This window comes from Chelonia mydas, chromosome 18 (genome assembly GCF_015237465.2).
Source record: "Chelonia mydas isolate rCheMyd1 chromosome 18, rCheMyd1.pri.v2, whole genome shotgun sequence".
Lineage (NCBI taxonomy): Eukaryota > Metazoa > Chordata > Testudines > Cheloniidae > Chelonia > Chelonia mydas.
Genome location: NC_051258.2, coordinates 2,557,419 through 2,579,281, shown reverse-complemented (window position 1 = coordinate 2,579,281; position 21,863 = coordinate 2,557,419). Strand labels below are relative to the sequence as shown.

General features: G+C 49.9%; 1 long non-coding RNA gene across 1 annotated transcript; it reads left to right on the top strand.

Annotated features, from left to right (window-relative positions):
• The first annotated feature begins 1,893 nt into the window (after positions 1 to 1,893).
• LOC122463255 lies at positions 1,894 to 20,793 on the top strand. Its single transcript, XR_006286439.1, has 3 exons — positions 1,894 to 1,909; positions 4,377 to 4,379; positions 20,563 to 20,793. It is a non-coding gene; the product is annotated as an uncharacterized LOC122463255 (long non-coding RNA).
• The last annotated feature ends 1,070 nt before the right edge of the window (positions 20,794 to 21,863 follow it).

Sequence of the window (21,863 nt, the reverse complement as noted above, 5' to 3'; positions counted from 1 at the left end):
GTATGGTAACACCCATTGTTTCATGTTCTCTGTGTATATAAATCTCCCCACTGTATTTTCCACTGCATGCATCCAATGAAGTGAGCTGTAGCTCATGAAAGCTTATGCTCAAATAAATTTGTTAGTCTTGAAGGTGCCACAAGTCCTCCTTTTTTATAGACCTCATTGGCACAGGTCATCCAGAAACTAAAGGCAGTGTTTGCTGGACATGGAGTTCCTGAAGTCCTCATATCAGATAATGGACTGCAATTTACCTCTGAAATTTTGCTAGCATTTGCACAGGACTCTTATTTTCAGCATCATATTAGTAGTCCACATTACCTCCAAAGCAATGGGGAGATGGAGAGAACAGTGCAGACTTTAAGAAGACTTCTGCAAAAATCAGTGGACTCATATAAAGTATTCCTGGAATAACAGTCAACACAGCTGGCATCAAGACTATTTCCAGCAGACCTTCTCATGGGGAAATAACTAAGGGTAACCTTTACCTATGACGCTAATACAGCTTAAACCTAAAAGTGGCCCAACCTGAAGGAATTTTGAAAATGAGATGCTGAAATAAAAATGCAGCACCAACAAAATGTCAGTGTTGAGCACAGAACAAAGGTACTACCCAAACTAGAGACCAGGGAACAAAATTTGGCTCAAAAGCTCCCAGACATTTGGAACTGGTGGAAACTCGGCAGAAACTCCCCCAGATCCAAAGGAGGAGGAACAGGGGTAAACAAGGAGGAACTGGGCTCATCATCAATATTTCCTGACACAGCAAAGAGAGGATCTGGTGTTATCTGGACTGGTGATCTGCTAGCCAATACCTCCAGTCCCAGACACAACCCTAGGAACCTCCGTCTTGCAGTGTTCAGTTATGCCTGCTGGATGCTGCAAGCTTATATATATATAAGTCAATTTAACAAAGAAATTGATATGTTCCAGGCTTGTTATCCCACGGAGAGTCTCTGACGCTTCAAACCAAATGCACTGCTTCAGGTAGAATAAAAAAAATTAACAACAACTATGAAAGATAGATTTTAAGTGATTATAAGTCAGAGCATAACTAGTCAGATTTGGTCAAACGAAATAAAAGCAAAATGCATTCTAAGCTGATCTTAACATTTTCAATGCCCTTACAAACTTAGATGCTTCTCACCACAGGTTGCTCTTCACCCAGGCTCTCCCCTTTGATCAGCACTTCAGTCGCTTGGTCTGTAGGTGGAGGTGGAAGAGAGATGAAGAGCATGGCAAATGTCTCTCCCTTTTACCAAGTCCTTTCTTCCCTCTTGGCTTCCTCCCCACTCCCCCTTCAGAGTCAGGTTTGCATTACCTCATCACAGTCCCAAACTGATCAAAGGAAGGGGGGGTGACTCACTCGAAAGTCCACCAGTTCCTTTGTTGTTGCCTAGGCCAGTGTCCTTAGTTCCTGTGAGGCTGGGCTGGGTTTGTCCCATACATGCCCTGATGAGGTGTGAACTGCCCCTCTGCCTCTGGAGAATTTTTGCCTGGGCTTGCTTTGAGCCATGAGGACACATTTTCAGCCTCATAACTATATACATGAAATTACAATCTATAACATTACTGTAACAATGATTACTATAGCAATACCATAATAACAATGCTCAGTACATCATGAGCCTTTTGAAGACACCTGACATGACAAACTTTGCATTAGATACCTCACAATCATATTATAAGAATGAATATGGGGGTGCTGGGTTTTCCCCCGAGGTACAGAATGTCACACTGGGGCCTGCGGTTACTCTGCCAGGAAGTGACCGCCTTCACAGGGAGCTCAATGCACAGACTCAACAGGAGTGAGAACATGGTCTGGAAGGCTGATCAGCTCACCTCAAAGACTTGCTCTTTAGAATGCTGCTCAGGACTATCTGAATGGAATTGATAAGGGGACAGAGCAGTGTAAACAGTTTTAATTAATTTAAAGGGTTTTTAATTGTTTAGTTCATTTATCATTTAAGTTTTAATCTTTATTATAAAGAAAGAGAGATGTTGAATGTTTATAGAGTTCTTGGTCTTCCAGTTACCAGAGAGGATGTGTTACAAGGGTGGCTTAATAAAAAGAGGGAATTTTCTAGTCACTGCTTAAAGCATGGCTCTTTGTGTTTATATCCTCACACTACATAGTGATGGTCAGGCTTCAACTCCTCCTCTCCTCCATCACTCATTCCATAGTTAACAGCCTTCAAGTATAAACACTTAGGCCAGATTTTCTGCTGGTGTCTATGGTGCTACCCCATCAGCATCAACAGAGTTTACACTAGCTGGGGATCTGACCCTTTGACTCCGGCCATCCCAGATACAGTGAATTACAGCAATTCAGTCTGGGGAGACCTGTGCATGGATCTCTGTAGCCAGGTGCTCATCTGAGAAGAAGAGAGAAAGTCTCCTGGCAAGATGAAGGTGGCAGGAGGCATTTCTGGTCATTCCTGTTCAGGTTCCTGGATTATTTATGTAACCCTTCTGCCTGTCAGAGCTGGCAGCAACAAGGGCCGGGTTCAGTGTCTAGGGGTTCTGTTCCAATAACACAATGCAAAACCAGCTTGAGCCCCCACACAGTGACCTACATACCACACCCCCAGGCACCTCCAAAAGGCAATACTTCCCCTCTCACAAGCACAGAGTCTGAGTGTAGCAAAAGCCTTTTAATAACAGTGAAAAACAATGTGGCATTATGTTGGGGAAACACCACCAATAGCATTTGTAATACAAACCATGAGTAAAACCCACCCCAGAAAATTGGGCCATGTCCTTTCCCTTTGGTTCTTGAGTCCAGCAAACCCCCAAATCACCCAAGGTCCCAAAAATCCAACAACCCAAAAGTCTCTGTCCCTGGTCAGTGCAGCCCCAGAGTTCGAAAGTTTATCTGCAGAGTTTTACCTCCCAGCCTGGATGGAAATGGTTGGGGGGGGGAGGCTAAGGGGCACCTTACATGGTCCAAAGCCAACTACCCTGCCTCTCCCTGGGGTCCACTTCACCAGCCGTACCACGAGTCACTCTGCTCCGCCAGCCGCTCCACTTCACCAGCTGTCCTACAAACCGCTCCACTCCACCAGCCGCTCCAGCCGTCCCATGAGCTGCTCCACAATCTTCAGGCCCCCACACCACTTAACAAGGTACTCAGTGACTTCAGCTCTTAATAATTTTAGCTCTTTATTGATTTACAGCTTGTGGTAGGGGAGCCTCAGTGCTGGGGCACCATTAGCCCAAAGTGAATTCAGCTCAGCAGCCTGTAATTAGACTCCTAGTAAAATCAAAATTAGCTCTGATATTCCACCATGAAGAGCAAAGCAGGTACAACTACTGTTTCAGACTCCACCCCCAACTAATACTTATCCCCAGCCTCTCAATTCACTGGGTTTTGGAACCCATGACCTTTGCCTGGCAAGTGTTGTTTAGTTGATGGCGAGTCCCTCCATCATAACAAAAGGCCAAGTACAGTTCCTCTGTCCTTGATTCACATAATCAGGATAACAACACTTTATTCTTCTTGCCCCAGTAACAGAGAAACTGGGGCTCCTACAGCAGCCAAAGTGACCATCTAGGCAGGGTGGGTGTGCCTATGCAAATGAGATCAGCCCCTAAAGTCCTTTTCCACAACCCGCCAAAACTCACCACCAGATGTCAGGGTACAGCTCATCCTGACTCTGCTTACATCTAAAAGCCAGGAAATGATTTGTTTCTAGAGCTGCCTTTATTTAGATCTGCTCATTGTGTCTCCTAAGCATAAGGCTGAAATGAACAGCAGGGCCAAAGTCTCCAGCGGGGGAGAGAGATGCAAACAGAGAGCCGAGAACAATCTAAATGCCAGTGTTACAGCTGGCAAAGGAGCCAGCCGAAAGGTGGGTGGCAGAGTGGCTCTAGCTGAGGTGGGAGAAGGGATAGCACCAAAGGGTTACAATCTTTCTAAGGCTTGGCTGGGCCGAGCCTTTCGCGTGATGTCCTGTTACTGACATGACAAGTTACTAGAGATCTCAGGGCTTTGTTAACCTTGGGAAAGTGCATGATTCCCCCCCACCCCGCCCCATCTCTTTTAGGTTGCCAGTAGCAACTACCCAAAGACGTCACCCCAGGCTTAAGGCTTTTCCCAGCAGCTCTGCGGTGTTTATTTTCCCTGCCTTCGCTTAGCGTCAGGCGCCTCTTTAATCCACGCCTTTCATCTGCAGCACATTTCCTTCAATCAGTTCAAACAAAGCAAAGTGATGTGTATCCGGGAAAGGAGGGCTGCCCACACCAGCAAAGGGGATTCATTCTAGGAGGATGGATAGCTCAGTGGTTTGAGCATTGGCCTACTAAACCCAGGGTTGTGAGTTCAATCCTTGAGGGGGCCATTTAGGGATATTGGGGATTGGTCCTGCTTCAAGCAGGGGGTTGGACTAGATGACCTCCTGAGGTCCCTTCCAACCCTGATATTCTGTGATCTGATCCAGGGCAGCCAAGGCTGGGGCAGCCTGGACAACCCACTGCCATTAGTGACTGGTCAGGAGGTGGGAACCCCCCACTCCCTTGGACAGTCAGGGTTCAAGATGTTCAGAGTCAAACCCACTGCAGGAGTCTGAATGTCAGGACACTCCCTGCAGCCAGCCAGCTGGGAGGAGTTTAGGAAGAGGAGCTCAAGGCAGATGGATGGGGGGAGGTAGCACCAGTCAGCAGCTGGGTCACTACCTGGGCTGGCCGCATTCCAGAACTAGTAGCAACGCAGAGCAGGGCTAGCAGGTGCATGGGACCTGCAGTAGAGAGAAGAGGGACTTTGGCTCCATCCTTGGCCTTTCACTGATCCCAGCGCAGACCTGGCAAGGGCTCTCTGTGTGCCATGTAGATAACCAAGCAGCACAGCCCTGCCCCCTAATGCTCACAGTCAGGTACCTCCCAGCATTGAATCTCAAGAGTGTTGGTCCAAGGTGCGCCAATAACTGGAACACAATAGAGTAGAGAGAGAGAGGCCTCTGCAGAAACTGAACCGTAACATTATCCAGAGATCCCAAAGCCAGAGAGGACCATCTAGCCCAACCTCCTAGCCAAGGCCAGAGACCCTCCCCCAGGGACCCCTGCATCCTGTCCAGTGGCCCAGCACTGCTGGGTGAGCTACCTGACCCCAGAGAGAAGGTCCATGACCCGAGAATGGAGGAGAACACTTCGAAGAAGGAGAAGGTCTCAGCATTGAAGGGGAGAAGGTCAGCGAGTTAAGGAGGAAGCGTAATGAATTAGAGGGGGAGGAGCTGAGCAAGGAGGTTAGAGGCAGTAATGCACAGAGCCTGATGGGCGGAACAAGCGGATCGTCTCATATTGACAGGTTTCAGAGTAGCAGCCGTGTTAGTCTGTATTAGCAAAAAGAAAAGGAGGACTTGTGGCACCTTAGAGACTAACTTAGTCTCTAAGGTGCCACAAGTCCTCCTTTTCTTTTTGTCTCATATTGTAACTGCCCTGCCCAAGGGTGGAAGGGGACATGAGAAGCCTTCTTTCCCTCCCGTGGCTCAGGAGAGCAGGTACTGCCACCAGCTCGAGCCACCCCAGGAGAGTAGGAGAGGCTGGTGGATGCAGGTCCAGCAGGTTGGATGCAGAGGCTGTTACCCTTTCAGCCCAAGAGGTTAGCCAATGGTCAGGGCCTTGCAGGTTGTTTGCACTAGGAGAAGAAATGGATGAGGGAGTCAGGTATTTCTTTGATGCAATCCTATTTATTTACAAAGACCCTACACTGTCCTGTTTTCCTGAACACAGGAGGAATCAAACAACAGGAGACAATTTTTTTTGCTCACAGTCCCATGCCCCTTTCCAGCCAGCACTTAGCCCAAAAGCTCTCTCGCTTTTTCTCAGGGTCACACAGCCCATGCTTCTCTGGTTGCCTGTGATAATACTTTGCTGCTCCTCTGTCTCTCTCTCAGGCAAACAATGCCCTGATCCCCGTGTTTGTATTCATAGAATATCAGGGTTAGAAGGGACCTCTAGTCTAATCCCCTGCTCAAAGCAGGACCAGACCAAGTACTGCCCCTTATTTTTGCCCCAGATCCCTAAATGGCCCCCTTAAGGACTGAACTCACAACCCTGGGTTTAGCAGGCCAATGCTCAAACCCCTGATCTATCCCTCCCCCAGTCAATCCCTCCACCCACACAGCTCATATTCCCGATTGGCCTGTGTTTGGGTGGTGGTGGGGAGGGGTTTGTTGGCTTCTCTTGTTTCAGCTCTCTGTTCCATAAAGGAGCTGAATTAATTTTACATCTACCCTGAATGAAGCATGACTGTTATGCCCACCAGCTGCAATGAGGTTTTTACCCTGTCCCCAGGATAGTGAGGATATACACACGCTGCTCCCATTTTAAGTGTGGTTGAGCTCCCACTGCAGCAGGGACTAGCTGAGAGCCACCGGTGGGATTCCAGCTGGCTCAGGCTCTTGGTCCTGCAGTGAATCTGCATTTCCCCAGCATGGGGCTGGGCCTTAAAGGTACAACGTAGTCTTTACAGGGGGTGCTGGTGAAAGCGGTTCCTAGGGTAATGTGCCACACAGAGCAAAAAACAAATACAACTGGTGCATCCACCCTTACAGATGAGATGCTGCTCCTCACACAGCTAGACCAGAGCAGGGAGGCTGTAATCACCACTAGATACCCTCAGTGCTGGCAGTCAGGGAAAAGTCACGGCCTCATTTACTAAGTGTTTCCTCTCCCTAGTTATGCAGTAGTAAGGTCAGTGTGCCTAGGCCAGGGCGTGCGGCCTGGCTAAGATGGGAATGCTGAGGATCCTCTAGAACTGAAGTCCACACAGGATGGATCCCGGGAGCCTTGTTGCTGCATTTACTTACCTGAGCCTAGTAAAATGGCCTGGAGGAAACAATAAGATGATCGTTACTCTTGGGAAGGGCTTTATTAATAACTTGGCATTACTATATTGGAGGAATTTGCGTAGATACAATTTAGATTGATCAGATGAGACTGCTATTCCCCTTGTTCCTTAACAGCTGACAAGCAGAGTAACGAGCTCCTTGGGTTGCCAGCAGAAACTGGTGGGTTGGAGATAATAATATCAAGTGAACATTGGCTGAAGATTTGTAGCCCCTCAGGCAATGAATATGCCACTCTGGGCTCTGCTTCCGCATCCATGTGAGACAGCAAGGAAAGGTGCATCACAGATCGAAGCCAGAAGCCAATAACCTGGTGTGGAATGGGTTCAGTTACTTAATAGGAATATAACACCCGTGAATCAAACCCTTTTTCCTGATCCTGATCTTGGGGAATGTTCTCATTTGAAACTATTCACCAGAGAATTTGTGGAAACACATTTTTATTTAGGTGCATTTCTATGTATTCAATCACCTACATGAGATACCCAGTTATGAAAACGGCGCCTTCTGTGTGAATCACACAGGAATATAAAGGGAAATATGTTTTGCACCCCTCAACCACACCTAACTGTGCAAAGGCATCTGTCTTTATCTGTCATGCTTACCCAGTAAGGAATTTAAGGCACGCAGGTGTCAGGCCAAAGAATAAAGGTATTTCAGTCTGACCCATGGTCATATGCCTGACACAAGGAGGTGCGTCTCAATCCATAGTTTAATTGCATCTGATTTGTTCCCAGGAAGATGGTTATGGTGTGGCAACAGCTGGTCTCAAGTTGCAGTGGGGGAGGTTTAGGTTGGATTTTAGGAAAAACTTTTCACTAGGAGGGTGGTGAAGCACTGGAACGGGTTACCTAGGGAGGTGGTGGAATCTCCTTCCTTAGAAGTTTTTAAGGTCAGGTTTGACAAAGCCCTGGCTGGGAAGATTTAGTTGGGGCTTGGTCCTGCTTTGAGCAGGGGGTTGGACTAGATGACCTCCTGAGGTCCCTTCCAACCCTGAGATTCTATGATTCTATTCCATTGTAGCCTATTCCCTTTCTCAGGTGGGACTGGATGTACTGGTATAAACACCTTTATGCAGCACAATTGCAGCCGCACAAGGCGTGTTGCACGGCTTTAACTCTCCCACCGAGTTAAGATGGTCTCACTCTCTAGTGGAAGCAAGCCCTAAATGAGCCACTAGGACCTACAGATTTGACCAGCAAAGTTACTCAGCCAGCCAGCAAAGCAACACAATGTAACACGCATGTGCCCCTGTGAAATTTCTCAACAGGTGCCATCTCCATGGGCACATCTGGAACATCCGGCGGTACAGCAGCTGCAGTGTATGTGGACATGTCATGGGGCCAATGGCCTTCAGGGAAATTAGGGCCTACTTGGCCCCTGAGCACCCTGTGGGCTACACTGGGAGCAGTCACGTGCTCCAGGGGGTGCCCCTTTAGCTAATTGAATTGGAGGAGCTGAGGTAGGCTATATAGGAAGTTGCTCTAGGGAAAGGGAGCTCTCTCCAGGGAGACCCTGTGGTTGCTGCAGGCTTGTGGAACAGGCCAGGAAGAAGGGTTAAGGTTGCCAGTAAGAGCCCCAGGAGAACTGTTAGATCCCTGGGGCAGGGACACAGTGAGGGACTCCTGTCAGTAAGCCCAGGAAAAGGGCTGGTGTCTACCTTGAGAGCAGAGATGCCTACCGTTTGAGCCTGGCTCCTGGGAAAGGAGGAGGAAGAGTGTGCTGGTGAGGAGAGAAAGGCCCTGGATGGGGGCAAGCCATGAAGAGGCTCTGAGCTGGAGTAGCAGAACAAGAGACTGAACCCCAGCGTAGTGGGCCCAGCAGCTGAGTGTGAGCAACAGGGAGGGCTGCTGGCAGTATGCAGATGAGAAGAGGCAAGAAGATGATGACAACTCTGGGAAGGAGTGAGCTGGTGCGTGGGACTGTCTCTTTACGCTGGTGTATTGGTTACTGATAAATAAAGTCTCCCCTGGATAAGGTATTCTTGAAGGCAAAATCTGAGTCGGGTCTGATTTATATAGTTAGAAGGGGAAACTGAGGCACAGGCCAGTGTGTAGGCCTGTGACAGGGCACATCTGAGATTCCCAGCAGCACAACAGGTGTTCTGCCCTGATGGCACCTGGTCCATGTACTTGGTCACACCTCAAGACTGTCCAGCAGTAGGAACGGCGTCCTGACTTAGGGCACCTCTTCACTGGCAATGTTAAAGTGCTGCCGGCTCACGTAGTCTCCCAGCGCTCTAAAAAGCCACCTCCACGAGGGGCGCGGCTCCCAGCGCTGGGGCACCGTCTACACGGGCGCTTTACAGCGCTGACACTGTCAGCGCTTGGGGGGGTGGTTTTTCACACCAGTGAGCGAGAAAGTTGCAGCGCTGTAACATGTCAGGGCAGACAAGCCCTTAGGATCTGCTGAACTCCGTGCAACCGTCCCTTTAACGGCCAAAGCTGAGGGCAGGAGCTGCCCCACCCATGGAGCAGCAGAGTGGCTTGTGCTCACTGAAAGTCGTCCACCTGCAAGTGCCCTGCTCACTGTGCTGGCCCAGCTGGCCTGGTTTGGGGATGGGGATGGGCAAAGCGAAGCATCTCCCTGGCCAGCTGCCAAGCTAAATTTCTCCCTCAACGCATAAAGCTCCTTAGTGCCCAGCCATCAGCCCAGTATCTGTCGGATCAGCAGGGGCCTGGGAAGAAACATGATTAACACTGAGGGGAGGGGACCTCACCATGCTGCTCTCAACACATTCTGCCCCCTCCCTTCCTTTATTTTTAATTACTTTGGATTTAACGAATTCTTGGCAGGGTCCCTCAGGCCCCTTTGCACGCCTTGGGCCACATAATCCCCTGAATGAGGCTCCCTGGGAGCAAGGTCAGTGTTGGTGCCACTCTCCTTTGCGGAGCTCGGGAGGCAGCTTTCCCACTCTGGGCAAGCACAAAACAGACCTCGGCGAGAACAATGCAGCCCAGGAGAAACAACAAACACCCCGGCCTGCATTGTCTCACCGGGTCCGATTGCAACTGCAAGCACTGTGCAGAGATCCTCCTTTGTTAGCACCCTCTGGATTCATCGCCCTCCTGCTCATGTCTTCCTCAGCACTGGGTCTAGGGAGGTGCTGCGTGCTGAAGACAGAGGGGGAGCCAGGTGAGTGCCAGCAGTAGGGGGGGCAGGACACAAGTGCTGTAATAACACCTCCGGGACATTGGGAGGCGCTGGCTAGGCAGGGATGTTTGCTTTGCCTGTAACTGTTGTAGTCACCGTGCCCCCTCCCCAGCATGGCTGGCCCCCTTCCTGCCTCTTGGAGCCTGGCACTGCCCGCAAGGGTGCGCTGGAGCGAAGTGGGAAGGGGCTGCCCCAGCCACCCATCCACCCAGGCCAGCTGTATTCTGGCCCAGAGTTTGCACGGAGAAGCTGTTGGGAGGACATCTGCCGGGGAATCTATCTAGTGTGGCCACTGCCGAAGGGGATCAGCGTCACCATGCCCTCTGTGTGGGGGCTGGGTTTCGTTGACTTCAGTGGGCACTGCAGAGCTCAGACCCTCTGCACAAAGCTATGTCCAGGGTGCAGTTAGCCCTGCAGACCCTGGGAGGTGCAGTAGGAACATGGAGGCAGACAAGTGGCCAATGGAGATGGCTAGACCCTGCTGTAACCCAGACCCATGGCCACTGCATAAAGTGCCTCCAGACCCAGTGACTTGGCCCCATCACCCCCCTGCCTGCGGGCTCCAGCCCTGGCCGGTTGTCATGCCTGGAGCGGCTGCTCTGCGCCTGAGTGACTGAATCTTCCAGCCTCGTCTCCGCAGCCATCTCGTTCTTCTGGCTGATCCCCCGTGTAACTACAGCCAGACCCACTATTGGTCTGGCCATGGGACTGAGAGCCAGGAGACCCCAGAGCATGGGGACAAGACTCACTGGCAGGTGCTCACAAGGTTCAAGCATGCTGAAGTAGGGACCAGTGCTAGGGGAAGGCCCTGCCCTGTTTGGGGGCATGGCAGGTGTGCTGGGGGGCAGAGAGGAGGCACGTTCCCTGTGCACTTGCACGAGGAGGGGGCACTGGATAACGTGCCCACGGGGCTGGGGTCTGCTGGCTAGGGACATGGCAAGGCCCAGTGTGTATGTCACACTCAGCATGTGCTAAATGGGAGAGCATGATCTGCCGTTCCCCTAAGCCGGCTGGATGGGTCTCACACTCCCTTTGGCTACGTCTACTCTATGAGCTGCGGATGCGATTTCCCCGCTCGAGGAGACCTAGCGCGACTGTGGGTAGCAGCGGCGGAGGTACGGCTGAGGCAGGCTGACTACGTACCCACCTGTTTCCCGTAGGTTTCACCCCCCAGCTCAGTGCACACGTAGCCTTCCAAGCCAGCTTCACCCGGCTTCCTGCCCTCACTCCCCCATGCCTATGTCTGGCAAGGGCAGCATTTTGCCCAATGTGTCCACATAGGCAGCTAGGTAGAGCCTCTGGAGTCAGCCTTACTGAGCTATCAGTGTGTGTTAGCGGTCAGGAGTAGCTGGTCTCTGCACGCCTCAGGTGTCAGGCCTCCTTCTACAGCACCCTGTGTATCCACCGCGCTTACCCTGCAGATCTGACTTAGTTCAGACAAGCCTTGTTCTTCCCTTGGGAGTCTGTGATCAGCAGTGAATACAGTGACCTGCCAGCCTTCTTAAACCAAAGTATTGTTCACGTCGCAATAGGCACAAATCATACAATAAAAGGATTGTACAACCACAATCTACATATCATCACCTAGGCAGGCCTAGCTTATTCAGACACCCAGCAGGTGCCTGTGTCTTAGTCTAGTTCTCCTGAACAGCTGCCCCCTCTCTTGAGAGACCCCTTTTAAAGCCCGATAGTCTTTTTGATCTCCGGTGTGTGCTGGCTTGTTCCTGTAATGGCTGTCTCTCTTCACAACTGTCACATCTTTGTGGTGAAGAAACTTATCGCAAGCTCTGTGTTTCCTTCCGTCTTGTTTCGCCATACAGCCCCTCGTACAGTAAGATCCCAATATCCGGCTCAACAGACAGTATTAGTAAATTAGTACAGGGACGCGCCGCATCCACAAAGCCACAGTCACACAAACTACAATGGCCTTTAAATGACCTGGTGTGATCGGGGTCCCCATCCTCTGTCCCCATCCTCCATCCATCTGATACCACAGGGCTGGCAGTCTGCATTTTGAGAACAGCTTGGACATTTTGCCTGAGCTTTGGAGAATGATGCTGAAGTTCTGGATTTCATCCACTCGTTGAGTGATGCTCATCTAGATCCATCCTCTTTGGAACCCCCTTTCAGGTAGTTGAAAGCAGCTATCAAATCCCCCCTCATTCTTCTCTTCTGCAGACTAAACAATCCCAGTTCCCTCAGCCTCTCCTCATAACTCATGTGTTCCTAATCATTTTTATTGCCCTCCGCTGGATATTTTCCAATTTTTCCACATCCTTCTTGTAGTGTGGGGCCCAAAACTGGACACAGTACTCCAGATGAGGCCTCACCAATGTCGAATAGAGGGGAACGATCACGTCCCTCAATCTGCTGGCAATGCCCCTACTTATACATCCCAAAATGCCATTGGCCTTCTTGACAACAAAGGCACACTGTTGACTCATACCCAGCTTCTCATCCACTGTAACCCCTGCAGAACTTCTGCCGAGCCATTTGGTCCCTAGTCTGTAACGGTGCATGGGATTCTTCCATCCTCAGTGCAGGACTCTGCACTTGTCCTTGTTGAATCTCATCAGATTTCTTTTGGCCCAATCCTCCAATTTCTCCAGGGCCCTCTGTATCCTACCCCTACCCTCCAGCATATCTATCTCTCCTCCCAGTTTAGTGTCGTCTGCAAACTTGCTGAGGGTGCAATCCACACCATCCTCCAGATCATTAATGAAGATATAGAACAAAACTGGCCCCAGGACCGACCCTTGGGGCACTCCACTTGATACCAGCTGCCAACTAGACATGGAGCCAATGATCACTACCCGTTGAGCCTGACAAGCTAGCCAGCTTTCTATTCACCTTATAGTCCATTCATCCAGCCCATACTTCTTTAACTTACTGGAAAGAATACCGTGGGAGACCATGTCAAAAGCTTTGCTAAAGTCAAGGAACAACACATCCACTGCTTTCCCCGCATCCACAGAGCCAGTTATCTTGTCACAGAAGGCAATTAGATTAGTCAGGCATGACTTGCCCTTGGTGAATCCATGCTGACTGTTCCTGATCACTTTCCTCTCCTCTAAGCACTTAGAACTGATTCCATGAGGACCTGCTCCATGATTTTTCCAGGGACTGGGGTGAGGCTGACTGGCCTGTAGTTCCCAGGATCCTCCTTCTTCCCTTTTTTAAAGATGGGCACTACATTAGCCTTTTTTCCGTCATCCGGGACCTCCCCCGATCGCCATGAGTTTTCAAAGATAATGGCCAATGGCTCTGCAATCTCATCTGCCAACTCCTTTAGCACTCTCAGATGCAGCACATCTGGCCCCATGGACTTGTGCTCGTCCAGCTTTTCTAAATAGTCCCGAAACACTTCTTTCTGCACAGAGGGCTGGTCACCTCCTCCCCATGCTGTGCTGCCCAGTGCAGCAGTCTGGGAGCTGACCTTGTATGTGAAGACAGAGGCAAAAAAAACATTGAGTACATTAGCTTTTTCCACATCCTCTGTCACTAGGTTGCCTCCCTCATTCAGTCAGGGGCCCACACTTTCCTTGACTTTCTTCTTGTTGCTAACATACCTGAAGAAACCCTTCTTGTTACTCTTAACATATCTTGGTAGCTGCAACTCCAGGTGTGATTTGGCCTTCCTGATTTCACTCCTGCATGCCCGAGCAATATTTTTATACTCTTCCCTGGTCATTTGTCCAGTCTTCCACTTCTTGTAAGCTTCTTTTTTGTGTTTAAGATCAGCAAGGATTTCACTAAAAGAAAAGGAGTACTTGTGGCATCTTAGAGACTAACCAATTTATTTGAGCATAAGCTTTCGTGAGCTACAGCTCACTTCATCGGATGAAGTGAGCTGTAGCTCACGAAAGCTTATGGTCAAATAAATTGGTTAGTCTCTAAGGTGCCACAAGTACTCCTTTTCTTTTTGCGAATACAGACGAACACAGCTGTTACTCTGAAACCAAGGATTTCACTGTTAAGCCAAGCTGGTCGGCTGCCATATTTACTGTTCTTTCTACACTTTGGGGTCGTTTGTCCCTGTAACCTCAATAAGGATTCCTTAAAATATAGCCAGCTCTCCTGGGCTCCTTTCCCCCTCATGTTATTGTCCCAGGGGATCCTGCCCATCAGTTCCCTGAGGTTGTCAAAGTCTGCTTTTCTGAAGTCCAGGGTCCGTATTCTGCTGCTCTTCTTTCTTCCCTGTGTCACGATCCTGAACTTGACCTTCTCATGGTCACTGCCTCCCAGGTTCCCATCCACTTTTGCTTCCCCATCTAATTCTTCCTGGTTTGTGAGCAGCAGGTCAAGAAGAGTTCTGCTCCTAGTTGGTTCCTCCAGCACTTGCACCAGGAAATTGTCCCCTCCACTTTCCAAAAACTTCCTGGATTGTCTGTGCACCGCTGTATTGCTCTCGCAGCAGATATCAGGGTGATTGAAGTCTCCCATGAGAACCAGGGCCTGCCATCTTGTAACTTCCGTGAGTTGCCGGAAGAAAGCCTCGCGCACCTCATCCCCCTGGTCCGGTGGTCTCTAGCAGACTCCCACCACGAAATCACCCTTGTTGCTCACAGTTCTAAACTGAATCCAGAGACTCTCCGTTTTTTCTGCAGTTTCATACTTGAGCTCTGAGCAGTCATACTGCTCCCTTACATACAATGCAACTCCCCCACCTTTTCTGTCCTGCCTGTCCTTCCTGAACAGTTTATATCCACCCATGACAGTACCCCAGTCATGTGAGTTATCCCACCAAGCCTCTGTTATTCCAATCACATCATAATTTCTTGACTGTTCCAGGACTTCCAGTTCTCCCTGCTTGTTTCCCAGGCTTCTTGCATTTGTGTATAGGCACTTGAGATAACTTGCTGTTTGTCCTTCTTTCTTAGTATGAGGCAGGAGCCCTCCCCTTTCGCGTTCTCCTGCTCGTGCTTCCTCCTGGTATCCCACGTCCCCACTTACCTCAGGGCTTTGGTCTCCTTCCCCTGGTGAACCTAGTTTGAAGCCCTCCTCACTAGGTTAGCCAGCCTGCTTGCGAAGATGCTCTTCCCTCTCTTCATTAGGTGGAGCCCATCTCTTCCTAGCACTCCTCCTTCTTGGAACACCATCCCTTGGTCAAAGAATCCAAAGCCTTCTCTCCGACACCACCTGTGTAGCCATTCGTTGACTTCCACGATTGGACGGTCTCTACCCAGGCCTTTTCCTTCCACGGAGAGGATGGACGAGAACACCACTTGCGCCTCAAACTCCTTTACCTTTCTTCCCAGAGCCACGTAGTCCGCAGTGATCAGCTCATGGTCTTTCTTGGCAGTATCGTTGCGTGGCCACGTGGAGAAGCAGGAAGGGGTAGTGATCCGAGGGCTTGATGAGTCTCGGCAGTCTCTCCATCACATCATGAATCCTAGCTCCTGGCAAGCAGCAGACTTCTCGGTTTTCCAGGTCGGGGCGGCAGATAGATGACTCAGTCCCCCTGAGAAGAGAGTCCCTGAGAAGAGAGTCCCCGACCACCACCACCACCCGCCTCCTCCTCTTTGGAGCGGTGGTCGAATAAGGCAACTTTATACCAGAATAACTGCACGTCTGCAGCCGCGCTCTGGGTTTTAGAAGTAGAACGATGTTGGTAAAAAAAATCTCATCCCTACCTGAAATAATGGTACCAGTGCAACTGTGGGCAGCCACTCTGAAACCTGTGGGCTTTATGTGCACCACAACGGCACGTGCCCTCTTCACCAGCACAGATCCCAGACCTACGTGTGTGCGTGCAGGGCAGGTCGTCATGCGTGCTCCTGACTGTCTGCAGGGGTCCCTCCAGCTCCCAAGAAGGCAGGATGTGCAAGCACAGTGAGCGCTTGTGCATTGTTGTGGGCACAACTGCGGTGCTAGTATCTGAGCATTTGTCCTTGGGTGTGAAGAGCAGGTGAGTCTCTCATGGAGCTCCCCTGGGCAGCAAACATTTTAGACAAAGAAAATCAAAGCTGCTCATCCAGTGTTTCCTGCACAAAGAAACGTTACATTCCAGGTGCAGAGACAGGGACTGTTAGAACTGTCCACAGTGGATTTGATCTGGTTTTTGCTCTGCCTCCGCATACCTTAGAGGCCTGTGTCCATCTGAAGGAGAGGGGCTCTTGCTAGGGGAGCACAAGGGAGGGGCAATGAATAAAGTGGAACACCTCCATAACAACTCAGTTGGCATCTGATTCGCAAACAAGCTGGTAATGGTGCCCCAAACCGGCTGTGATTGCAGGCAGCTTGAAAAGGAGCTGGGAAACCACAACCAAAGCCTAGGCATCTTTCCCAGGGAGGGTTTCTTTTGGAGGAACTTGTCTGAAGTTTGTGCAGGCCGGGGCAGCCCTGCATGGTAAAGGTTGAGTGACAGTCTTAGCTCTTTATTATAATCAGAGTGCCAAGCCGGCCAGAGGAAAAGCTTTATTTTAAGAGGGTATTTCTTAATGAGGCAGTATCACAATTCAGCATGATTCCCAGCAGAGAACCTACGATCTTTAATCCCTGGGCCTGAGAGTTTGTCACAGGGGTTTTGCTCAACAATCACCAGAGAGTATATAAAATCAGTTCTTACTTCTGGTGGCTAAGGTCTTCAGAGCCCCTCCCACACGTACACACTACCAGAGACAGAGGCCCCAGTAGACTCCTCAGCCTCAACACAGTCCCCTCAGACAACTGTCCCCAGCTTCAGCAGCTCCACCTGTGCTCCCATCAGTCTGCCCGGAGTGATGGAGTCCCGGGAGCAAGAAGATAAACTTGGTTTCTGAGGAGAAGGGGGCTCCTTACAGACAAGCTATCATCCCTCTGAGCTTCCTGGATGGGGGAGGGGAGAGCAAATTCCCATTCGTCCCCCTGAGACCCAGGCATTAAGGCTAGGATTCCCATAAGCCACCACATTGCCACCTCCTACTGGCAGACATCTCATCCCAAGAAGGTCCATCCAGAGGCAGCGTGGAGTGGAAGTTACAGTGCTCCCCCACCCAGGGGAGCATTGTGTAGTGGTGGATCTGCATGGGGGGCAGGCACTGATGACACCATGCAGTTCAGTGTCCCTTTCTCACTCGAAGGGAGCTATTTTCCATGCCAGGGGTATTTGAAAGGGAAGCTGAGAACTGATGAGGTACTGATGCAGTGTAAACTCTAGAAATGGCTTCTAAAGCCTCATCCTTCACCCACTTTGTGCCATGGGACCTGGTGGTTACAGACGGTCGGCTAGAATGCAGGAGGATCTCAATCAACTGCATGCAAGTGATGTGAGTGCAGATTAATTGCCCCTTGCTCAGCATCGGGGGGATGGGTCAATGAGTGACGTTCTGCACTAAGGGATCTCTTGTCGTTGGGCTTCTCATGCCTCCAAATGTCTTTCTTCTTCCAGATGTAGCAAATCTTCAAGCTCCTCATTCCAAAAGCATTTCAGAATCATTTTCCCATACACCTCTGTCTTGGCTCTGTGGATTTACAGGAGAGCAGAAGGAAGAACAGACCTTGGCTTTCAATTCAACGCAGCCACACAAATCTAGGCTGTTCACTCTGCCCCTGTTCCCCAGCTGCAGCCTGAAACTCGTGGAGTACAAAAATTAAGGTTCCATAGTTGGATCAGGTAATTTCACCTATTGTTTCTCTCCTGATCTCTGAGGTGAAGACACTAGCAGAGCTGGATTAAGGCACAGGCATGTGCCCAGGACTCCAGCTCCAGAGCCACGTGATTCCATCAGTCTTTGCCTCATGGAGAAAAGTTTGGAAGTGCCAGTGTAACTGGTGCAGTAGCGTCTGCCTGAGTCTGCAAACAGCCTGAAACAATTGCTCTGAGAGATGTACTACCTCATGCATCTTACCGGACATCTGTCACACCCAAATGAGGGAGGAGGCCATGGCAGTGGGGCCCCCACGATGAGCCCTCGCAGACTGCCTTAATCCATTCCTGGCCACTAGGTCACACTGTACCACAGCTTGATGCCTGATTTCGGTCCCAATGAAGTCCATGTCCTTGCCATATTTCAATGTTATTACACTGAAGCCATGGCCTGGCTCTCAGAATGCAGGGGAGAGCTGAGCAGTGCGGGTGGGAAGGACAGCTGTATAGGGGGGAGATGTCCCTAGACGTCACCCTTTCCCCCTGCCCAGGAATGCACAACCGTTCGGAGAGTGTAGGGCAGCAGTACCCTTTACACAGGGGAGCGGTCTGATGAGCGTGATGTGATTTATACTATGGTAGAGGCCTCAGCTGAGCTGTGCGTCCCATTATGCCCAGGGTGGCAGCTGGGCCCTCTAGGTGCTATTGTAATACAAACAATAGTCGTCATTACCTGGGTTTTAGGCCTTCAGAGCAAATCTACCAGGACTCGAAGGCAAACACCCCGTGGCTGAAGCTCAGGGTCCACCTGCCATGATGGCAGCTCAGTGCAGGGTCATGCACCAGCACCAGGGCTTAACGACAGGTTTCAGAGGAGCAGCCATGTTAGTCTGTATCCGCAAAAAGAACAGGAGCACTTGTGGCACCTTAGAGACTAACGAGGCCTTCAGCCAGCCAGCCTGGTCTGGGATCTGGAAGCTGCGTCACCATAATCAGGGAAGCCATTACTTAGCCCAGAGAATCAGTGTGTGGGGGTCAGTTCACCGTCCAGACAGGACAGAGCCTGCACACAGTGCCTCCCTTGTTCAGAGCCCTGGCCCTCGCTTTCCATACAGCTGAGACAGTTATTGCTGCCAGGCGAGTTTGTGTCTTTTACACCCCCTTATTTCCCTGAGCAGCCTCTCCTGTGGGACTCTCACACTCATTATCCCTCATTAGCAAAGCATCAGTCTCCCTTTGTTTGCAAATGGCTGATTTGCCATGGAACAGGGCAAGCTGTCACTGCCCATTGCTCACTGGCCTTCCCTCGCCAGGCCCATGGCTGAGAATGAGACCTGGCCTTCAGTGTCCTGCCTAAGCTCCACTGGGGCAGAACAATTTAATAAAGAGGCAGGAGTCCAGAGGCACAAGGGGTTGCTCTATCCTGAGCAGCCCATTGCCTCATCGCTGTGATTGTGCACGGTGGCAGGAAACAGCCTGGTGCTTCTCATTTCCTAGGGGATCATGGCTGTAGGGGCCAATTCCACTCCTGCCGGTCACTTAGGTACAAGCGCCAAAACAATGGGTGAACTTTATGCAGGCGTGGAGGTTCAGCTGCTCTTCGGGCCAGGATGCAGGCTGCGAAGGTCCCTGAGGGAGCAGCTCCCCTGTGAGAGCTCCAGCATTTGCTGTTTTGGCAAGTTGGAGAATCCCAAGAAAACATCTGTTTTATCACAGCATTCCCATGCTGCTGGTCCCCAGTGTCTGATGATACCAGATCACACACACGCACTTACCGAATAGCCATTGTTATTGGCAGTCAGGCATTACAGTGTCTGTGTGGTGATGGCAGCCCAGTGTGACACTTTCCAGGGGGACCCAGTGCTGTGAGGCATCTCACCCTACCTGCCCATAGCTTGAATCATAGAATCATAGAATATCAGGGTTGGAAGGGACCTCAGGAGGTCATCTAGTCCAACCCCCTGCTCAAAGCAGGACCAACCTCAACTAAATCATCCCAGGCAGGGCTTTGTCAAGCCTGACCTTAAAAACCTCAAAGGAAGGAGATCCCACCACCTCCCTAGGAATAGAATCATAGAATAATGATGAAGCAGCTCCCTGAAACCCCAAGCCTCTGGCAGCACCTGCACTGCCTTCCACGCCTCTGCAGGCTAGTCTCTCTGCCTCCATTTCCTCTCCTCTCCTTTATCTGTCTTCCCTATTCTCACCAGAAGATCTCTGCACTAGGGACTGCCTCTGACTCTGTATTTGTCCAGTGCCCAGCCCAATGGGGCTCTAATATCGGTTGGGGCACACAATATATGGGAATAGGACAGTGTCCCTGTGACAAATGAAAGGGGATCGGGGGGAGCTCTCCTTTATGGACCCAGCCAGCCAGTTAGCTATAAAATCCCTCTTAGTAGTTGTTCTCTACTTGCTTTACCTGTAAAGGGTTAAAAAGTTTCCCTGCATAGTTAAACGGAATGATTAGGGGTCTGGAGCACATGACTTATGAGGAGAGGTTGAGGGAACTGGGATTATTTAGTCTGCGGAAGAGAAGAATGAGGGGGGATTTGATAGCTGCTTTCAACTACCTGAAGGGGGGTTCCACAGAGGATGGATCTAGACTATTCTCAGTGGTAGCAGAGGACAGAATGAGGAGTAATGGTCTCAAGTTGCAGTGGGGGAGGTTCAGGTTGGATATTAGGAAAAACTTTTTCACTAGGAAGGTGGTGAAGCACTGGAATGCGTTACCTAGGGAGGTGGTGGATTCTCCTTCCTTTGAGGTTTTTAAGGTCAGGCTTGACAAAGCCCTGGCTGGGATGATTTAGTTGGGGATTGGTCCTGCTTTGAGCAGGGGGTTGGACTAGATGATCTCCTAAGGTCCCTTCCAACCCTAATATTCTATGATTCTATGAGTGGGCACCTGACCAAAAGAGCCAATGGAAAGGATAGAACTTTTTAAATTGGGAAAAAACTTCCCCTTTGTCTGTCTGTTGTTCTCGGGGAGAAGTAGAGACAGGGCTGGAACTATGCTGTAAGAAGTTTGGGGCCAGGTATGAAAAATCATCTGAATCAGACCTAGAAACTACTCACTTGAAACCTCCAGATATGTAAGTAGTTCAGGAAATGTCTAGGAAGATGCGATTAGCTTTATTTCTTTGTATTTCTCTATGGCTTGTGGACTCCACTGTGCTAGCCCCAAATGTTTTTGTTTTGCTTGTAACCTTTAAACTGGACTTCAAGAAGGTTATTCTTGATGCTTAATTCTTGTAAGTGGTTTTTTTAAATCTAGCAATAGCATGTGTTTTCAAATGTATTTTCTTTCTTTTTGTCTTTAATAATATTTACCTTTTTTAAGAACAGGATTGGATTTTGTGTCCAAAGAGGTTTGTGAATATGCTGTTTAATTAGCTGGTGGCAACAGCTGATTTCCGTCGTTTTCTTTTTCAGCTGTTTCCTGGGGGAGAGGTGAGGAGGGTGTAAAAGGGCTTGAGGGTACCCCACAGGAAGGAATTCCCAAGTGTGCCTTCCTGGGTTCTCAAGGGGGTTCTGCACTTGGGTGGTGCAGCATCTACCCATCCAAGGTCAGAGAAAAGCTGTAACCTTGGGAGTTTAATTCAAGCCTGGAGTGGTCAGTATGAATTGTTAGAATCCTTTACGGGCCCCCACCTTCTGCACTCAAAGTGCCAGAATGGGGAATCAGCCTTGACAGTCTCTTTAAATAGTTTCAAGTATCAGGGGGTAGAAGTGGTGTTTTACCTACGAAAGCTTATGCCCTAATAAGTCTGTCAGTCTCTAAGGTGCCACCAGACTCCTTGTTGTTTTTTCAATAGATTGCATGTCCTCTAGTGGCACTCACCAGGTTCTATATTTTAGAAGCCACCAGAAACCAGTTTGAATAGCAGCATGTAGCTGGGCCGTGCATGTTTGGGGATAGTTAGAAAACATGGTGATTTGGGACTCAGTGCGGCGTCTGTGTGCTGATTGGTATGTACAGATCAGACAGAACAACAGGGCATGCAAGTGCTATATGGAGATGAATAATAATAGTCCACTTCTATTTCTTGCCATTTCATTTCCTCTATACACACACATGGCTTTTGATTACAGTGGAAGTAGCAGCAACAGCTGTCATTACGGCGGCCTAACGGTTTCCATTTTATCCTTGTTTTCAGTCATTTTTACCCAAAACTTACACCTTTTGGGCTGAGATTTCTCTTGCTTGGTCCCTGCCCAAAGGTCTCTGGAAAACCTGAACAAAAGAGTTGAGTTGCACCATTCTGGGTTCCGAACCGAGGGAAGCTGTGGAGCTGCTC